Genomic DNA, 21,987 nt, shown 5'->3' with positions numbered 1-21,987 from the left:
AGGAAGGAAGGAAGGAAGGAAGGAAGGAAGGAAGGAAGGAAGGAAGGAGGGAAGGAAGGAAGGAAGGAGGGAAGGAAGGAAGGGCTGTGTGTCGAGTAGCCCACGTCCTCCTGGTTCTTCAAGCTAACCAGCCATACACCCGTGTAAGCTGTTCTTCTGAGGACAAGAAGAAGCTTACCCAAGAAGCAACCAGCTGGTTTGGATTTGAGTCATTGTCCGTGGTTGATGAGGGCTATGAATGGCCTTCCCCAGACAATCATGATCAGAGCTGAGGCCAGACGGTTTGGGCCATTTTGGTGAAGCATACAGGGAAAACCCCACTGGTGCAACCGGAGGCAGGGTTTCTCATGTGAGTTCAGCGCTGTCGGTGGACATGCTAAGCTTTGCCAATGATGTCCCCCTTCCAGTGGGAGTATCTGAACTGTTTGTCCATTGGCACGCTTGCTCCCTGTTATGGCCCTGATGGCAGTCACAGCCCAGCAGAGTTGCCATCTGCCAAGGCCCTGGTGACAGGAAGGTGACAGAAACACTCAGCCCACATCAGACCCTCAGCAAGGTTCATGAACGGCTTGAGGGGACTTCAGGACAGAGATAAGACTGACCACCTCCGGGGGGGGGACAGAAGGGTTCACTGATCTCTCAGTACTCTGATCTGAGTTTTGATGTAGCAGATTTCGGCCTCATAATATACACGTGACAAGTCAGAGAGCACAGCAATTTACTTATACTTGGTTAAGGGGGGGGAGGGAGAAGGAAAGAAGGGAGAGAGGAAAGAAAGAAGGGCAGGAGGGAGGAAGATAGACATGGAGGACGAGGATCCTGAAGGAGGAAAAGACCAAAAGGGCAAATCAAGGTAATTCCAAATGATCTTAAAGATCTCGTTATCCTTTAGTTCCAGACAAAGGGACAATTGCTACTGAAAGGGCCATTATTCTCCTAAGGCGTAGAATCTGCTTCATTCTACAGTCTGAGAACGCGTGGGCAGGTCGCACGGGGAGGGGGAAGGACAGAGGGAAACCGAGAGTCCTACGTTATGGCTGAGGAGAGAGCGGAACGTCAGGGAAGAAGGTTCGTTGTGCTTTCCCTGAGAAGGAGCTGGCATTGCTGTAAGGAAGTAGGCCTACGCTTGGCTGGTGTCAGTGGAATCTGTCTACAGGCCGTCCGCCAGGTGTCTTCTACCTGTGCGGTGATTGTTTGGATGGGTCATACCTGCCCCAAACAGGGAGCTGACCAGCCTGGACCCGGATCTCAACACTGGGTCAAGACGGAATTTAGACAAGGAAATAGAGCTACGCAAAATGCAGCTTAGACCCAGGCAAAGTCCCTTAGATGTCCCAGCCTCTATTAACTGGCCAGAAGGGGACGTATTCTCCATTATAGCCACTGAGTTTGCTGGGTGATTACACAGACATAAACCTCAAACTAAAAATAGTGAGATTCAGAGAGAATGAGGGTTGTTCTTTTTTTTGAATCACTTTCAACGTTACAAGAAGCGAACGTTACTTACAGCATACCAATTAAACATCTTTATTTTATATAGGTACGAGGCAAGACGTATCGGAAAGAAAGATAGCAAAATTACTCTCCATTAATTATATTAATGTTTGGTTTAGCACTGTTCACAAATTGGAGCCTCTCTGTGTGGCTTTATTTACCAACAGTCTTTTACTTGAAAATCATTAAATTCTGGTCTGCTAGCACTGATGTCAAAGCAGGTTTCATGTAGAGACGTGGAGGAAGAGAAGGAGGCTGAACTTGGGGACCCTGAAGGTTAATATGGAGGTGTCAGTGAAAATGCTACTGGAAAGCCAGTGGTGTCAGCCATCACCAAGCTAATTAGTTCTTGGATTTACTAATATAAATGGTGCTGTAATGAATTGGGGAAATTATGGAGACAAGGGCAGGTAGTAAAATTCTGTAGTTAAGTATATGACTCTCCATCTGTCTAAATGGCTTATATTGACATAAATTCTAATATGAATAAAACATTCACTAAGATCGATATCTAGTCTATGTTCCAACCCAAACGTGACAATAATCTATTCATGGTAGCATTTATTTGATCAAACTCTTTATAGTTACTCCATCTATTTAACAAAAAAAAGCAATAACATTCGACTGAAAATTGAATTAGAGGTTTAAATGCAAAGGAATACTCTTTCTGAAAGTATTTTGGCAAGAACCCTCCATTCCGACAGGGACTTCTTTCTCTAATGGTACATAGCACTCATAGTACTTAGAAAGCATTTCCATGTTCCAAGTGTTTCACTAACACCAATTAATTACTTTTAATTTTACTGCAACAAAATAGGTAAATGCAGGTTGAGAGAGAAGCTGTATTTTTCCAGACCAGATGGCAAGGTCAATGTCAAATTTTAAATTATGCCTACGATTTGGCCTTCAGCCCTGTTTGCTGCTCATTAAGTTAAAAAAAAAAGCCAACAAAAAAACCTACTTTGGCATTGTCAAATGTTGGGAAGGCATGTCTTTCAAAACAATAAAGTGAAAGAAAATATCCATTCCAGAAACAGAACAGAAAGATAGTTTACATTTGTATGATGTCTCTATAAAGACAAAGAAGGAGGAAGAGAAGAAGAGGAGGAGGAAAAGGAGAAGAGGAGGAGGAAAAGGAGAAGAGGAGGTAGTGGGAAGGGAAAGAGTAAGAAGAGGAGGAAGAGGAAGAAGAGAGAGGGGAAGGAGACAGAGAGGGGCTGGGTGAAACCAACAAAGAAGAAAGAAGGCTAGAAAGTGGAATCGTAGCACTTTTCTTCTGTGCTTGATAAGCAAGCATTACCACACTGCTGATGGTTAACTGTAGAGCCCACAACGCAAAGCAGGGTTGTTTTCAAATTATCTTTAAAAGGACAGACTAACGAAACAAACAAACAAACAAACAGAAGACACCGTATGTTAGAATGAGGATGACATCCCTATGTCACAGGATTGCATTCTTGAAATAAATATTTATTTCCCCATGCTGGCCCTCAAAAAAGCCCACATGCTGACTTCAAACTACAACAAATGTGGATGTGACTCAGAGACACTGTTTCCTACGAGCTAAGTCAACGTGTTTTCCCAAGTCAGAGTTGTCAAACAGAGGAATGGGGAATTTAGAAGAGACGTTTCCTGGCTGAGTTGGAAAAGCTTCCACCTTAAGTTCCTGTCCAGAGGTTGCTAATCCATGATCTGGGCAGCCACATCCAGCCTCCAACCTGAACACAACGGAAAGAACCAAGCGCCCAACCCTAGTAGACCAGGTGAACTATGGTGCCGTGTCCTGGCTTCTCAGCTTCAACTCTGAGAGTAATACGGAAACCCCTGCCTTCTCCACGTTTAGAATCTCGGGGGAAGAGATGAATAGCTGGCAGAAGTCTGGTGGAAGCTAGAGACGCTCGTTGGAGAGTTTCTGGATTGGACCACCATGTTTGTTTGCATGACGTGCAGTTCAGTGACAGTTCCATTAGTGAGGAACGCAGCCACTCAGATCCCAGAGGACAGGACCCCCCAACGAGAGCCACAAGCAAACACAAAAAGGAAACAGAAAACACACCGCTGATCCCAGTCAACCTATCTCCTGGGTTCTTAGGGCACTCCGCAGGGAAGCAAGAAAATCAAGGAGACAAAGAAACCGCATGAAAACTTAGTCATGGAGGCCCGGTGTTGGAACTTCACACGGGTATGTAGCAGTGGACACCATTATAGAAGTAACCGGAAGCCATTTCCCCCAACAGTTAACGTAGGTATAGGTTGGAGGTGTCTCAAGATGTACTCACTGTTCATACAACTGAGAAAACAAGCAAGTAAACACCAAATTGAAGTGTTAACCAAAACGGATAGAAAGAACAGAGATCGCCTTTCAAGAGTGGACATTGCCATTCACAGATGCAAAGACTTCTCCATTCAGAAAGAGGCTGTCTCCAGGAAGGACTCCATCAGTGGAAAACCAAGTTCACTGCCATCAAAGATGGAGGTAGAGCTATCTGTGAGGGCCTTCAGTGAAGTGCTTTATTTTTTTTTTATTCTTCAGGAAATGTGACAGCATTAAAATGTCATAAATTAATATTATAAATATGTATAATTCTAACTATAGGTCCAAACAAAAACTCTGTGTGAATATTTATGAGGGAATTACATAGTCAAATACTGCAACCGACTCAAATGTCCATCAACTACAAGACAATGAGAATGTGATACAGCATACCCATGCGGAGAAGTCTTAGTTGGGCATAAAAGGAATTGATTATCTCCACTATGGCGTGGGTGAACTTGACACACCTGACACCCATTCATGTGAAACCTGCAGAGTAGGAAAGGCTGCAGAGAGAAAGTAGATCCGGGTGTCGGGGGAGCCGGGAAGGAGATGGAGGAACAGGAAGGCGGCAGGAAACGGGTTTCTTTTTGAATTCTTGTGAATATACTACAAACCGCAGAGACTGCATCCTTCCAACAGATGCAGGATGTAGTTCCTGCATTACTAAAATGGAGGTTTTTTTAATGACTATTCTCGAGTAGGTATGCATAACTAAATGAATAAGTCAGATATAATTAGACATTAGCTGAGTTCAGCGACAGGTCCACAGGTGCACAGGTGAACACTAGTTCCTAGTGTTCCTTCGTGGGTCTTGGTATAAAGGGAAATCTCTTGGAAGACAGTCTGGAGAGGTTTGTTCGGTAAAAATCCAGCAGTGGGATAATGCATGATGTGAATGTTGAGGAATATTAGTTCCTTCCGTTTCTAGATCTTTCTATCGTGATCTTCCTTGTCAGTATTCACTTCCATTCCTACCTACTTGTCACTGGGTTCCTCAGGACTACCTTCTTGTCTCTCTTCCTCCTCCTCCTCTTCCTCCTCCTCCTCCTTCTCCTCCTCTTCCTCCTCCCCCTCCTCCTCCTCCTCCTCCATCTCCACCTCTTCCTCTCTTTTGTTTGTCATCATGTCCTTGGCCTACCGAACACCCTAGGACAGAAAATAGAAAGGAAAAAAAAAAAGGGGCAAATGCCGAACGTAGGAGCTTATCTTCCTTGGGTTTGAGTAGGAAATGTATGCTGTACGCAGATTTAAGAATACAGTAAATGCTGTGATTTTCACATAGAGGTCATCTCTTCCTTTTCTTTTGGAAATTAAATTGCTTCTGCGGTAAATCCCCAAGTTAAATCTCTCTGTCTCTGACAGTGTGAAAGCTATCTTAAGGAGACACAAGGGAACAGGGCACAGACTGGGATTAGACGGTGGGATTTTGATAAGTTGATCAACTTGGGTTTCCTAGAGGTTGCTGTGAAAATGAAGCAGGCTGGGGGGAAACACCACGAGTCTTCACCCCTGTCTGTGTTCTCATCGCGAGTGAATCCTTACAGATGCCATATTGGATCCTATCCTTCAATCTGTCTGAGGCTTGACAGTCGAGCTGTAACTGCTTCTACACCCGCTGACAGTTTGACAGTTTCTCCCCGAACTACCATCCCAAGAAAAGCTTACCAGGCTACAAAGCAACCACCATCACAAAATTACATAGAAAAGAATTTACAAATACATTCACAGTTATTATTTTAGGCAACCACTCTAAAATTAGCATGTACTAGGCCTTGTTTTTTTTTTCCTTCAAGTTTTTATTTGCTTATTTATTGTTCTTTCTTCCTTTCTTTCCCAGCTGTATGTTAAGAAAGCCTTCTCTGTGCAATTAAAAGCAAATTTCAGTAATGGGAAAATGCCAGAATAGAAAGTGTCATTTTAAAAATGTGCAAATGTTAAAATATATTCTGTTTTAAATGTAATACCAGTAAAAAAAAAGAGAGAGAAAGAGAGAGAGAGGGAGAGAGAGAGAGAGAGAGACCATTGGGGGAAAAAATAAAATATGTTTAGGGATTCTTAATCTGTTTCATCCATATGCTTAATGCGATGTGAATTCAGTCTGGATTTTATAATTCTGGAACCTTTTCCATATTCTTTCTCCAGTAACCCAACCTGTATTTACTGAGAATATCAATCAGCTACGGGTTTTATTTTTTTTCCCAGCATGCAGAAAACACTGCCTAATTAAGCTTTATTTAATTTGCTCTAACTCAGAATGCCTAGGCGGTGGTACACCGTGGATTATGCATGACCATCCCCTCTCAGAACTAGAAATCGGCACCAAGTCTAAGCCGGCTTACCGGAGCCAGTAACGTTTGTGTATCAAGTTCCCTCTTCGCTCTGCTTTGTGACAATCTTTCCTGCATGAGGACACTTGTAGGGGTGAGGTTACAGCATCAAGGCCTTGGCTCATCCCTCCCCGTAACTCCAGTCCTCTGAAATGTCACCGCTCTGTGCTGGCTCCCGTGGGATGGGTTGCCCCTTCTTGATGGATGAAAAGCAGATACGATTGATTGGCTGATCTCAGCCTGCACTCCGAAGAACCTCCGTAGCCTTTGGATGTGTGCACTGATTAACTCAAGTGTGGCAGCCGCATCTTTATTTGTGGTCTCCATCCAGCTCTCCGTGGACAGAGTCAAGTGGAGTCTCTCTCTCTCTCTCTAGCACACGATAATTATTTGGGCGATGCCATCCCAAATTCCTCCTCCACCAAGGTAGTTCCTTCAATACTTGGGAAAGCTAAGTTTCCCCCAACATTCTTTACTGTGGAGGGCTATCTATGTGCTGGAGATGTTTACTGGGGGGTGGGGGAAGGTAAAGCATTTGAGATATTTACTGGATGACGTATTTTAGTGTTTGCATGCTAAAGGATATTGTCAACCTGGTAGAAAATATGTCCACGCCCCCCCTCCTGCCAAATGTGCTCCAGGGGAGACTAGCTCCGGCTCTTCCTTTAGAGATGGGGTAGTCTGTGCCCGACTCTAATCGTGGCTGGTGTTCATGGATTTCTAAGGCAAAGCGTTTCAGGTGCTTTACCCTGAAAACCAACAGAAATCCAGATTGCTTTGGAAGGCCTTTTGCCTACCAGTCCTGGTCCCCCCCACACACACCGCCCCCCCCAAAAGTGCCCTGTACCATAGTCCACAAAACAGCAGTGTAAACCGACCCTGCCAATCCATTTAGCACGACACTTAGTCAAACCTTCTTTCACAGGCTGCTGAGTTGAGTGGGTTGGCAGAGGCCGGTTGGGAAGCTCAGCCTTGCGGCATTTTCGCCTCTCAGCGGGGCTTAGAAAATGGTTGCGACCCTAGTTGCAAGGAAAATACTAGCTCAAGGCCCCGTCGGAAAGGCTTCGCATCGGAATAGGTGTGCGGCCATTTGGGGTCCTGTGTTCAGGTTGTTTACTATGGACCCGATTCCCAGAAACCAACTCCTACCAGAGTAGTTGCATGGATGCCCATACGCTCACTGGGCTTTCTTTGTATTCCTGAGGCAAATGCCTAATTATCCATCCACGGCGGAGCTAACTCCTGTCGCCGGGTGGACACGGTGGACGCCACCTGTATCCTTAATCTCTCTAGGAACACAATTATTTTGATATGGAAACCTTTGATATTACAAGTTGTGTTTAACATTTCAAGCCTCATTTGCATCCATTCAATTCAGCGGGTTTCTAAGCTCACAGGACAGCACCAGGCGGAGGGAAGGAAGACTGAGCACGTAGCAGTAGCCTGAAGGTATATTACAGGACATAATAATAAGCAAACGGCTGAAGAATGTGTAGAGTTGATTGGCACTGGGTACAGTAGATGAGACAGTTGTCCTGGAAGGTTTCTCCAGGCATATAAATAGTTTTAAAATGATGGATAGAAGCGGAGTGGTGGCGGCTCTCCCCTCGAATTCTAGCTCCTCAGGAGGCTGAGAACTGAGGATCACAGTTTGAAGCCAGCCCAGGCAGAAAAGCAAGTTCTTGAGACCCTTACCTCCAATTAATTAGCGGAAAGCCAACCGTGGAGACGTGTCTCAAATGGTGGAGCACCAGCCTCGAGAGAAAAAGCTAACCCCAAGAAGCCAGCCTTCAGCACTGGTGCCAAAGAACAAAACAAAACAGATGCATGAAGTTCTGACCGGAAGGTAGAAGTTCTTGACATGCAGAGGACGCTGGCTGCGATTCACCAAACCTTCAAACCGGGGAGCCAAATCTCCCATGGGTCTCAGAGCTGCTGTGGAAAACATCAGTTCTTGTTTTTAATTTTTTGCATGTTTATTATTATCGCCAGTCAGGGAAGTCTTTGATCATCTCCACGTAGGTGAGAAGAAGGGACCAGCCGGCAAACAGCTTGTGCGTGCATCGAGCAGAGACCCACCAGCACTTGTAACCCAGACACCTGCTAACCTGCCTCGCGTGAGCGTTTACCCGTTATTTGCCTGAGGCAGAAATAAATGAGTAATTCACCAGCCACATCACGTGAGGCCCTGTGTGACGGCATTATGGGAAGTAGCACCGAGCATTCTTCAGGGACTTAAAAAAAAAATCATTATTTGTGACAGGCCGGGATACGCCTGACCTCTGCCCTGCGCCATTTTTCTTGGGAGCGGGCGTCAGAGTCCTCACAACCGCGGGGCAGATGGCCTTTGCTCTTGGGAGGAATCCTTTGAGAGAAATCTGCCTTCCTAATCCTCCAAGACTTTTAAAACGGCATTACAACAAGGATGGATGTATTAAACACCTCAGCTGTCAATGAGCAGAATCAATAACTGTGGGTACATAGCTTACATTCTGTCTACTTGAACAGGGTTTGCCGTGTTTGGAAAGGAGAGTAGACTTGCTTTTGACAAGTTGGTACAAGCTGATTCAGGAAATAATACAGCTGTAGAGCTCCTCAGGGGCCTCCCATCATTTTCAAAGAGGGGGCGGGGAATGGTGTAAAACTGGTGATCAGAAAGGGCAGGCCATTGCTGAGTGTAGTATCAGGGGCAGTGTTTGGGTTTGCGTGTTGTGTTTTGAGAGTCAGTTACCAACGCCCAGAGAACACAAGAATTGGAGGTTGGCCCAAGGGCCAGTGGCTCACGCCCCTCATCCTAGCGAGTCAGGAGGCTGAGATCTGAGGATCACCATTGGAAGCCAAAGTGCAGAGCAAAAAAATAAGCCTGTGGACTCTTCTCCCCAATTCACCGCCACAAAGTCAGAAGTAGAGGTGTGGTTTAGGTGGTAGAGTGCCAACTTTGGGCAAAAAAAAAAAAAAATAAGCCAAGTGAGAGCGTAGGCCCTGAGTTCAAGCCCCAGTCCTGGTACTAAAGAAATAAACACCAAAAGGAACAGAACCTCACGCTGGAAGGGAACGGTGGTTCAGGCTATAGAAGATGTGGAGTATCTGGCTGGAGAGAGAAACTATGGCTCTGAGTTGGCTGACATCTGCAGGGGAGAAGCGAGAGGAAGTCAGCTCAAGGGAGAAGCAACCATATTGAAGGGCTTCTCCTAGCACTGGGGGGCAGGGGGGGCAGAGGACAGGCCCGGTGGAGGTCCTGGGAGGAAGGAAGGGCTGCACCAGGTGAAGTCTCCTAGGACCACCAAGTACTGGAGGACTTTCAGCGCCCTGATCAGATAGAATTCTTCAAGTTCTATTGATGCACAGGAGACCAGCCCAGAGGGCCCCACAGGTCCGTGGAAGGTCCTGGGGTCAAAGGTGGTGATGTCAGCAGGGCTGGGCTGGCAGCTGGGACATTCGAGAAGAGTCCTCAGACCCCAGTGACTTCAGACGTTCCTCTGGCAGCTGGATTGTATTCTTGGGGGATGTAAGAATATCGAACATGGTGTTTCGAGTTGAAAAGTGGATTCCTGACTGATGATCTAGCCTTGCCAAAACCAAAGGCACACAATGGCATGTTAGTGGGGTGGGTTTTTTTTTTTTTCTTTTCTGGGCAGCTCTAGCCACCTCTACCTCCATACTTAGAGTGTAATCAATAAACATAACAGAGACTATTCATTCCCCGGGGATGGAGTGTGACAAAAGAGCTCTATTCACAGTGGTAATAGCCAGACTTCTCTCGTTCCTGCGCTTTGTGTCTTATGGCGGGAGGCCTTCAGTCACCCAGCTCAGCTACAGTTCCGGGTGATTAAATGCTCCTCGGAGATAGGGATGTTCACAAAGCTGGGCTGTTTACGAAGCTCCTGGTGGCTCAGACCACACCCCCCCCCACCCCACAAAGACAAGGTTGATGGAAGAAAGCGTAGATAGCCACGTGCATTTCAAGGTCGTGAAATCCAAGTGCTTCTGGAAGGTTTGGCTTAACGCGTTCAGGATGTCCTCATAAAAAAAAAAAAAGAGGACTATGATCAAAGCAAATCGCCCCGGTTTTCGGTGAATACGTTTCGTGGCGTTTTAGTGGGCACCTGCTAATGAGAATTAAACATAAACTATTCTCTGCGAGGCGATGGTCATTTTCTTTTCCAGGATGGGGGTCCCATCCACCTTTTGTGGGAGGCTGCGGACCAAGGTACCAGCAAGTACGTGTAAATGGTTAACGCTCATTAGAGTGAACTTCGCAGTCCAGGGCTCGTGGCTCTGCGTGTATTTTAGAGCAATTAAATATGATTTATTCTTCATCCCTTATTGACTTGTTCATCCAGCAAATGATTATTGACTGCTTACTGCTATGGGAGACAATATGAGGCCTACAAAGAAGGCTAATTAATAATAATAATGGCGAACGTTTTGGAGAAGACGTTGGGAGTCAGCCCTCCGGCGTATCTCCCTCCATCACTACACCTGCCTTTGGAAACAGCTGTCTTTCTTGGTTCAAACCTGAGGCCTAGACCACCAAGGTCCAGGGAATACGGTGGTCCAGGGTCAGCCTGGAAATTGAACCCGAAGACTCTGCCAGAACTCCTCACACAGGAGCTTCATTCAACCTGCCACACGCCGGGCGGCTGGCCGGCCCACGGCCTGTTCTAGAAATACTTTCAGACTAGTGGCGAAAGTAAGGCTTCTCAGAAGGTCAGAATACGGCGAATTCAAGTACTAACGCAGGCAAACACTGGTTCGGGAGTAAAATAGAACTTTCACACAAAAGCAGTGGTTCTACGAAAATACCGTAGAGTTTAAGACACCGATACTTGATGCCTTCATCCCAATCCTCATTTCTGGTTTGACTGACCTGGCACGTGCAGTGCAGCTAGATTTTTAGGCCTCCCCCCCCTTTCCGGGGGTGATGCGAAGAAGGGGACTTGGGCATCTATGGCACAGCCAAGTTGAAACCCACTGAGCTACAAGTGCTGGGGTAAATGAGGAAGGGGATAGACTCAGAATTGATTCTGCAAAGAACTCCTAACTTTTTGAAAGGTCAGAAATATCAGAGGCCGAGAATGGATGTATTTATTGAGAATGGTGTATTTATCGAGAGTGGGAATGCAGCAGCTCCTTAGTATTCAAATTGGGGGTCTCAGGACCTGCAGTGTTGGACTCACCACAGAACTGTTTAGAAGTGGGAGATACCTGGCTCTCTCTCCCAACCCCCCCCCCAGTCAGAAGCCACATCCTCGCTCCGGAGCATGGCCCACCCCAAATAATCCACTTAAAAATGCACAGGGGATGCTCAGGCCAGGAAAATGGTGGACACTCTAGAGAGGAGAAAGGAGAGGTCGATGGCACAGGAGCATGTCCGGGCAGCTCATGAGATACCTCTAGCATACAACACACGGTAGATTCTCTTCTGTGGGAGGATGGCCGTCTGTAGAGTTCCTGGTAAACGCGATGTGTGCTCTGATGATTCCTGATGATAAGCTGAGGATGGTGTGCCAAGCAGAGGAGAGAAGAGAGAAGAGACAGGTGTGTGGCAGTTTTTAGGGCCGCTTCCAAGAGAATTCTCCGTGCTCAGGGAGTCTGCTCAAGACTCAGTCTGGGTGCCATTCAGGAGGCCAGTGCTTATCTTCAAAACACATTGTTTTACTTTCAGGAATTCTTATCTCCTCCAGCAGCCCGACTCTGGAGTTACATTATGTATCGGGATAGAGATAGAGGCTACATGTTACTCGTGATCGGCAGCCGGAGTATGGAGAAGAGCTTTCTTATTTTATCCATAATATACTTTCTCCAGAATATTGGAGTCTGTGTAAAGGAACGGGAGATGAATTGAATGCTAAGGGTGCATACAGGGCATTTAGCTTTATCTAGCGGCAATGTGAGAACTGTCAGAGCATAAAATTCCCATGTGATCGGGTCCCGGGAGTTTGGTAAACTAGTCTGATTGCGAGAGATTACTGATAATTCTTGGGAATGGCATTTTTATGTGTTCCACGGCTGAACATTCTTAACCTAGAATGCTTATCATGTGAATACATAATTAAATATAGTCAATATACTTTTACATTGGAATATATGATTATATATAGAAACAATTGTGGTAACATATATACTTACGTATATATGATTTTGTGAAACACTATATATGTTAAATACCTATATTAAAAATATAAATGCTAAATATATATATATATAATTGGTAAGCCTTTCAGATTGCTAACAGCTTCAGTATCTGGGGGTCATGACTAAAACAGGAAGTAGCTGCTTTATGTTTCGCAATGTGCCAATTTATGAAAGTTCTTATTGGTCAAATAAGAATACATTATTCATGGGCCTAAAAGAAGATTTTTTTTCACCTGAGAGGAAACATTTCATGATGCAGTGCTTCATTTTGTGTAGATTGGTTTGTGGAAGAAAGGCAAGGTTGTATAGGAAGGGATTTTGTATTCTGAATAGAATTACTTCAGTCAACCTTAAAAAATTCATAGAAAAATACAGCCCATCCAATCAAAGAATACTTTCCAATTGGAACTGACATTAGAAACGGAATAAATAAATGTGCGGATCGTACCTAAGAAATTACCTCTGATCACCAATTTTAAAATATCCTACCGAAATGATCACAGATGGGTCGATTTCAGCATCATCACCATTTGTAGAATCCAGGGAGAAATTTCCAGTCTCCCAGGCCTTGTAACCTGAGACTGCAATTTTTGAGCACTGCCACTATGGGGTGATGTGTGCCTTGGCCGTGATCACAGGATGAAGTCCTTCTGAACCCACTGAGCTGATAGGATTTGTAAACGTGAATGCTCAAAGTCTTTCCTGAGTGTGGGAAAGACTCAACACAGCAAAACAAAAGCGGGCATCTTTCTCCAGAGGGACGTGGAGGAAGACGGTACTTGATGGTGTGTTGATGATCGATGTCAAAGCAAGTTGCACGGTGGGGTTTAAACCTCCTATCAGGAGGCAGTAGGGAGCTGGTGAAAATATCGAAATAAATAAGTAAATAAAGGTAGCATGATAAGTACGTACATTGAGGAGAATTAAAGAAATAAACACAAGGATGCAATGTGTGTGTGTGTGTGTGTGTAAGACACCTAGCTCATAAAGATATCCCTAGTGAGACCATCTTGTCAAATTCCGATGCCCATAATATTATAACAAACAAATATTATAAACAAACCAAAACACCAAGTGCATGGGTCACACCTCTACTGGGTAGGTAGAGATCAAGAGGTACATGGTTCAAAGCTGGCTTGGTCAAAATAGAAATTCTCCACCGATAAAACAGCTGGGCGTCGTAGTACGTGCTTGTAGTCCTAGCTGCAAAGACAATATGAATAGAAGACTGCCCTCTGATTAAAAAGTGAGCTACTATTTGAGGAAGAACAAAAGGCGAAAAGGGCTGAGGGCCTGACTTAAATGGCATAGCACCTGCCCTGCTAGCACAAGGCCCTGAGTTCAAACCATAGGACTACCAAAGGAAAAGCAACTTGTAATAAGAAAGAATAAGAGAGCCATTGGGCGCCCACAGCTCACGCCTGTCAACCTAGCTACTCAGGAGGCTGAGATGGAGGATCACAGTTCGAAGCCAGGCCAGGGAAGGAAAGTGCATGCGACTCTTAGCTCCGATGAACTCTTAGAAAACAGGAAGTGGCGCTGTGGCTCAAGCAGTAGGATGCCGGCCTTGAGCAAAAGGACCTCAGGGGCAAAAAGCCCTCAGGGATGGCACCCAGGCCCTGAGTTCAAGCCTCAAGACTGATACAAACTTAAAGAATGAGAGGAGATAAGGATGGGCGCCTTTGATGCAGGCCATTCTATGTGTCCAAGTTGTGGCAAAGGCCTTTGGGCCTAGGATTCATGTGTGCTGCTAATGAAAACTAAGGCTGTCCCAGGAGTCTGGAGCTGCTCTGCTCACCGCTCCCCAGCTCAGCTTCTGAATCTCTCCTTTCCTCCTCTCCTCCCTGGGCACCCCTTTACTCCCGTGACCCCGGAATTGAACTCTGGCCTCTGGTTCTTTTCAGGGACCTTGGCTGAGCCTGGGGAGGGGAGGGGGGCAGCGGGGGTGGCTAGAGTTCTACATGAGGGTTGGAAACCCATTTGGCGTTCAGCAGGGGTGGGAATGGGGGTAATGATTTGCCCTCATCGACACCCCCTCATGGCTGCTCTGTGGCTTCATAGGCCTCCTCTCTCGGGGTGCTCCACGCCCCCTGAGCCCAGGTATATACCCTAGGATCAGGGCTCCTTCTCCGTTTTCCTGAGAAAGATATGAAACACCCCTGTTGGGGAGCTGGCTTCACTGTCTTCCTGTTCTGCTAAAAGACCAAGGCTCACAGTTTGGTCTCTGAACTGGCTAATCCTGTCTGACAATTACCTGGTTAGCATCTCTTCGAAGTGCTCCTGGCTGGGGGTGGGGGGGGCGGGCAGGGGGGGAGGAGAGGAGGCGTGGCATGGAATCAGGGCTGGTGGGGAAAGGAAGGCCACCGGCCTTTCCAGCTGAACACCACCAAATCCTTTGCTTCTGGAACTCTGGCTAGGAAAGGCCTTGCGTAATCCAGGTCACTGCGCATGTTCCCCGAGCTCTTGGAAGCCTGGGGCAGTGGCCGTGTCTTTCAGCAAAGAGGGAAGGTCTGCAGGAGGAATCCCGGGCCATGGGTTTGTCCAAGAGGAAATCAAGGCTCACAGTCCCCTCCCCCAGGGCCTGGGGCCACTGGCAGAATACCAGGGGGACAGGGCGGCTCCGGTGGACCTCCTCTTTAAGGGAAATGACTGGCCTTTGCCAGGGGAACAGGCAGACACCTTTACTTGCTATTCTTTCATGGTGGGGATAGGATAGAGCTGGAAGTTCCAACAGCCAACCGGGAAAATTCAAATCTGTTCCTCCCTTTTTCATCCCCACCTCCCTCCCTCCCTCCTTTCCTCCCTCCCTCCTTTCCTTTCTTTCTTTGTTCCTTCTCTCTTCCCTCTTCTTTTCTTTTCCATTTTTCTTCCCTCCCTCCTTTTCTCCCTCTCTTTTCTTCTTTCCTTCCTTCTCTCTGCCTTATTCCTCCTTTTTCTTTTCTTTCCATTTTTCTTCCCTCCCTCCCTTTCTCCCTCCCTTCCTTCCTTCCTTCCTTCCTTTCCTTCCTTCCTTCCTTCCTTCTTTTCTTCCTTTCTTCCTTCCTTCCTTTCCTTCCTTCCTTCCTTCCTTCCTTCCTTCCTTCCTTTTCTTCCTTCCTCCCTGCTTCCTTGTCATTTTCTTTTCTCCCTTCCTTCCTTTCCCTCCCTACCTCTCTTCCTTCCTTTCCTTCCTTCCTTTCCTTCCTTCCTTTCCTTCCTTCCTTCCTTCCTTCCTTTCCTTCCTTCCTTCCTTCCTTCCTTCCTTCCTTCCTTCCTTTTCTTCCTTCCTCCCTGCTTCCTTGTCATTTTCTTTTCTTTTCTCCCTTCCTTCCTTTCCCTCCCTACCTCTCTTCCTTCCTTTCTTCCTCCCTCCCTCCCTCCCTTCCCTCCCTTCCTTCCCGCTCTTTTCTTTCCTTATTCCTCTTTTTCCTTTTTCTTCCCATTCCCCTCCCTCCCTCCCTCCCTCCCTCCCTCTCTCCCTCCCTCCCTCCGTTCCCCCCCACATGAAGCCGAGGGCCTAATGTGCCCTTTATAAGCTGCACATGGTCCTGGGTGAGCAACTTCCCATCTCCCAGCTCCCTTTTCTCCATCTGTGAAATGTTCATAATAATAGTACCTCACACGGCTGTTTGGAGGAGAAAATTTATTAATATATGCAAAGCACTAGAACCAAATGCCAAGAATACAGTAAGCACCTATTAAAAGTTACTTGTCATTGTTCCTCAACATACAAGTATGGATCCAGGCTTTGGACAGGGCTTCTAAGGGGCTTGGCTGAGGCCAATCAGAATCTCCCTCGCCGAGGCTTGGTTTCTAGCATTTGCTACCACAATTACGTTTTGAGTATTTCTCAGCATCTTTTTTCTTTCTGTCTGTCTGATTTCATACTCATTGGCAAGTCATCTCTCGGTCTCTATTTCCTAAGCATATTCCACACCGTGTCCCTGGGAGGGTACCGTGTGTAGTGAGTAAGCCGAGAGGAAAACAAAAGCAGTAATGTGGAAACCCCGAGGTACACGGAGAAAATAAAAATGACGGAGCCCTCATGTGATGTTGCTTCATCTTGAAAGTGCTTTGAAAACATTAACTAATTAATTAATCAAAAAGAATTTCTACCAATCAGTGAAAATGCTCTTTACAATGTATTAAGCCTCTTGAAAGGTATTATTTATTCAGCAATGTTTTCTCTTCCCGTCTTAAAGAATTCATCAATTTTTTTCTTTCTTTTTGAGACATTTCAGATTTTGTGTAATTTCTGCACCAGCCCTCTACACCATACGTGTCCTGATCTGGGTGTGTGCACACGGGTACACAAGTGTGTATGTAACAAACACAAATTGTCCCTATAGGATTGTGTCGGCTGACAGTAGGTGCTTTCTAAGATTCTCTCTTCTACTATATTTATCGGATTTTTGTTGACCTGCCAAGAAATTTAACACAAAAAAATTATTGTAGAATCTCAAGAATCCATGTTATTCATGGTGTCCGTCTACTTCTGTGTGTCTGTCTTCCCGGCCTCATGACTGAGTCACTATAGAGCTGGCCCTTGCTCACCCACTCAAAGAGCCTCCAAAATACTCCTGTTTACAGTGTGACTTCATCTCTCTGTGACACAGCAGAAGTAATAATCATCGGATGTCCATTAATTCAGCCAATATCGAGCACCTGCCATTTATTTATTTATATATTCCTCCAGCACCTACTTTATTCAGTGCAAGTCTTTGTGTGAGTCACAGTGACGGTTTGAAAGCTGACCCAGACGGGATTGGTTACTGCATTCAAGGAGTCTGTTATCCAAAAGGGAAGAGAAGGCGAAGAGCATCAATAACTTTAAAACGAGAGAGACCGGATGAACCTGACTTGTGGAAAGGAGGAGGAGGGAGTCTGGTTCAGAAAGAGGCAAAGTAAGCGTGTCGGGGGTGGGACCTGGGTGAAGGAGAACATGGTGAGTGGGAATTGTTGACTTTGGCTTCACCTGGGTGGACATAATTTATGAACAATGACTTGGTCCATTGTTTGGGAAATGTGTGATGCTTGCAGGACTAGGCTTGGTCCCAAGCAGACATAACCAGTCAATCTCATTACTACACTTGGTCCCAAACAGACATAACCAATCAACCGCATTACTCAGAACCATGTCAATCCTGGGAGCTATCACCTCCGGATCCTTCTGGAGACCACTGCCAGATGGAAAGAGCTACAAGGTGCTGGTGTAAGCCATTCCAAGACAGCGGCAGGGGGGCTTTTAAGTGATGAACTGAGGAAGCAAGGTCTGACCTGACATAGTGATTGAAGCATGATTTCAGATTCAACACCATTAGCATCATTTGATATTCCGCGCTATTATAATCTAAGTATGCTTCCGGCAGGCTTTTCTGCACCTTAATCAAGACTTTCAAATATTTTATGGAAAAAAAAATTTTAAACCTTATCTAGCTGCTTCTCTGTCAGTCTCTGTTTCTTGCTGTTATCAATTTTCTAATAATAGGAGTTTACCTCTTGTTTCTTAATTCCCTACAGGTTTGTAAATTACGCCTTGTTAGAAGGCTTGCCTCAAACTGAAGTCCATGGGTCCTAAAACCATTGTGCAGGGAATGTGTCAGAATTTAAATTCAGCTATGATTGCTCTTCTGTGAGCTACGTAGACCTCATTGCTTTGCCCTGACTGATTTCTAAGAGGATAAATGGTTGTCATATAAGATACTAGATAAAATCTCTACCTTTATTTACAGATCCCAGTCTTTGTTATTTTGTGGTGTGTGTGTGTGTGTGTGTGTGTGTGTGTGTGTGTGTGTGTACAAGGTACCTTAGAAGAAAGGCAGATGCTGGTCTAGGAGAGAACTCCCTGCCACCAGACCAATCTGGCTGGTTGGGTTGGGATCAAGTTCTGAAGGGTTCTCCAATCAGTGTGTCCTAGGTGGAAAATAAAATAGCGCCTGGTAAATCTTCTAAGGGAGGCATGAAACGTTGGAAACAAACGTGGAGAACTCCAGTCATTTGTAAATACTCAGTTTATTTCTGCTTCTAAATGCCCCATCCTTATGCATGTAAAAACCATTAAAAAAAAACTAATCCTGTAAAAGTTTCTCCAAAGTTGAAGAGACCCTTGTCCACTGAGTGTGCAAATGACCTGGGAAATGGCCCACCACACCACTGCCCTGCTCAGTAAAACAAAGACAATGAGGTTCGTTCATGAGGATTCAGGAACGCTGGTCTCAGTGATACTTGGCTGGTTTTGAACTATCCTGCTCACCTGGTACCATGTACAGTATTTTTTAATTCCAAATAGACCAAACGAATGCCTACCATTACTCTCACTCAACTGACGGCAGAAATGGCGCTTGAGAATTCTTGGAGAGTGAATAGGATCCCTAACCGTGAGGTCGTGTGCACACAGCCCGCCATCTCTGGTACCTGTCTTCTCTGCCTCCCTCTGCGGTGGGATGGAGGGAGTCGGAAGTGGACGGACACAGAGCTCACTCTTGAAGCATTCATCTAGGGAACGTAGGGTCTCATCAAGAACTGGAAGGGGGGGGCGGTTAATGTTGATTCTTTTGAGACCTACACATCTCAGTGTAGAGCTAGGGAACAGGCCCCACGCCTGCAGGGACAAATCTACAGGTGAGAGTGGTGCATGCGTAGTCCTGTGCCTCTGTCGGCAGCCGTGCATGGAAGGGACACAAGTTCAGGGTGTCACTAGCTCCCGGAGAGGACCGAACAGGACCCACGACGCTACCCGTGGTGTTAACCTGGCAGCGTTCCCAAATGGAAAGGTATTCAGCAGCAGCCTGCTCTTTGTGATCACAGATTCCGTGTTTTCTCTTCTCACTCAGCACGCCCAAGTACGGCAAAACTGTACCAAATGCAGTCCCCTCCTCCTTAGTTTCTGGTGTGTGTTGGTCATGGGTTCAAGGTCAGGTTTGAAATGGTAGCGAGCAGGGCAGAATGAAGACAGACCCTGTGGGATCTGGTGCTGGGTGGGAGGATTGGGGCAGAGGTTTTTTTCTTGGCTTGGGTTCCGGAGGCACTGCTTGTCAGAGTGTGGGTACCCCGGGACCCAGGCAGGGACCCCTGGACAACTTGCAGGCCTCCTCTGTCACTATGACATTCCCGTCCGTGAGAGATGTCTGCCGTGGACACACGGCCCGGCGTGAGGAGTCTGTCTGTGACCTCAGTACCCATCGAATCTCTGCTTTTGTACGGCATTTCTAAAACCGGCATGGCTTATTTCTTCCATGGGGGCAGGGGGGTGGTGGTGATAGTGGGGTTCATCTACAGCTGCAACCAGCAACCTGCCTCGTGCCTGCTCTCCGTCTGCTTTGAAATCATACGTGTGGGTTCAAATCTGAGCTCTTCTACTTACCAGGCTGGAAGATCATGATCGTGTGTGTGTGTGTGTGTGTGTGTGTGTGTGTGTGTGTGTGTGAATGGGGGGAAGGAGAGGGAAGGAGGAAAGGACAGAGGGTTCAAAGTCTGCCAGCTTCTTACTGGAGGAAAGCGAAATGTGAGAATGTGTTAAGTCACACTCTCCTCTTGGGGTCTGGTGGATGTAGGTGTGTTGAGAAACTGCCTTCCTTATGTATAAAATGGACAGTAGCCCACACAGGAGTGACTGACGGGGGGTATAAGGTAAGAACAAATTGGAGCAGGGGCTCACACGTACCTCGAGGATAGCGTAGGTTTCCCTTTGGAGTTTTTACTGTATCACCATCTCTGGTCTAGTTTACGTCCGGGGGGGGGGGTCTTCTAGTAATCTGTTTGGCTACTGAGTGATGGAGAGGAGCAAGGTGGTTCGCCTTGGGGAGTGGGGGAGGAGAGGGGAAGGCGTGTGCACCAGTCATATTGGAGTTGAATTCCTGTGACTGGACCAGCTTCTCAGCCTGCCCGCCCCCTCCCTCTCAGGTTAGTGGAATGAAAACAGTTCCTATCCTAAGAATGGTTATTCCTGTTCCAAGAGGTGTGCGTTGTGTGCATGTGTGTTTGTGCACAGGTGTTACAGAGACATAGAGAGTGAGCTTAAGACGCACCAAGGACGAAGGGAGAATATATACATATGGAGAATAAAAGTAGTCCTCTCTTACCCTCCTGGAACCTTACAGTCTAGAAGGTCTGGATGATTCTAGAAACCTAGACTCCCTAAATCAGGATAGGAGAAACTTGAAGTTACAGGATGTCTTGGGAGTTTGCAGTAGGAAGGGATTAGCAGGAGAGAGACAGAGACAGAGAGACAGACAGAGACAGAGAGAGCGAGCTATAGCTCCCCTGAAGGGCCGAAGGAGCGGATGAGGAGGTTGAGTAGGAGTTTGCTTGATGACTTTGGGCTCTCCATGCAAGTTCCCCCTGGGCACCAGAGGCCTGGGGTCACCTTGCAGGTAGCACAGGAGCTCAGAGAGCAGGGCTGCTCCCCACATCCCCCACCCCGTCCCCACCCCTCCCTCAGGGCCACGAAGGGGGGGGCTCAGAAGCCAGTAAAACAAGGAGTGAACTTAAAAGTAATGCCTAAGCCTTCAACTCACAGCTTTACTCTGCATGCCTATTTAACTGAACGCAAGGACACAGGCTGGGCGCGCGCGCGCACACACACACACATCAGGCCCTGACCCCTCTTGAACTCACACCAGTTCTCTAGGTCTCCTGAGTGGAAGGGACTCAAGTGTGTGCTATGAATGCCAGGATGCTGCTAATAACCTTGGCAAAGCTCAGCCCGATGCCGGTGTGCAGGAGACCAGAGGAGGCTCTCGGAGCCTTGGTACCTGGGGTATCACCCTCGAGCAGGGGCTCCCCTGGGGGGGCGGGAATGGTGGCAGGGGGCTGGGTTTCCTTCTAGAATTAATCCTCCACCGATGAGAATGAACGAAGCCCAGCCAGGCACAGGTGGACAGCACCAGCCAGCACAGAGAGGGACAGAACCTCAGCCCCTGAAGGCCCAGCAGCAGGGGTCCGGCTGTTTCTCCTGGTTTTGTTTGCTGTTCTTTTTTCTTTTTTCTCCCCTTTTGTCATCAGTGGCTCCGAAAGTGAATTGGGTTTTTATTTATTTTAGTGGGAATTCCCTTGATGGAGGGAAGAAAACCAAAGTCCTGTGTGATCTGAGGGCACCTGCATTTGGGGGAGGAGGTGGGACCCCTCGCCCCTACCCCTCACCCCTGCCCCTCAGCCCCCCACTCCTCACCCCCACCCCTCCTCCTTCCCCCCCCCAAAGATGCAGCCCAGAGCACCTGCCCCGACCCCCACCCCCTCCACTGGCAGCCTCGGGACCTCCTTGAGGCCGACCTGTTCTAGGGAACAAGGCCCTGCTGGGGTCAGCGCTGCAGACAAAGGCATGGCACGCCTCCGCCCTCCAGCCCCCCTCAGTGACCTCTGCTCCCCTCCCCTCCCCATCCCGCCGCGGGGCGTGTATGTGTGTGGGGGGTGTGCGCGCGTGTGTGCATGCGTGTGCATGCCTGCGTGTGTGTGCGTGTGCATGCCTGCGTGCGCGTGTGTGCATGCGTGCGTGGGTGCGCGTGTGTGCATGCCTGCATCCGCGTGCGCCCTGGCTCTGCGCGTGCAAGTGCTGGGGTGTGCGCGGGGGTGCAGGCGCGGGTGCGCGCGCAGCAAGCCGGAGCCCATGGTGGGGAACGTGGGTGCGCGCGCAGCCAGCCAGGGTGTGCACGCGCGGGAGTGGAGTCCAGGCGCGGGAGCGAGCACAGGGAGCCAGAGCGCGCGAGGGGGGGGAACGGGTGCGCGCGCAGCCAG

This window comes from Dipodomys ordii, unplaced genomic scaffold, assembly GCF_000151885.1.
Source record: "Dipodomys ordii isolate 6190 unplaced genomic scaffold, Dord_2.0 Scaffold112, whole genome shotgun sequence".
Taxonomy (NCBI): Eukaryota; Metazoa; Chordata; class Mammalia; order Rodentia; family Heteromyidae; genus Dipodomys; species Dipodomys ordii.
This window is presented reverse-complemented; position numbering follows the sequence as displayed.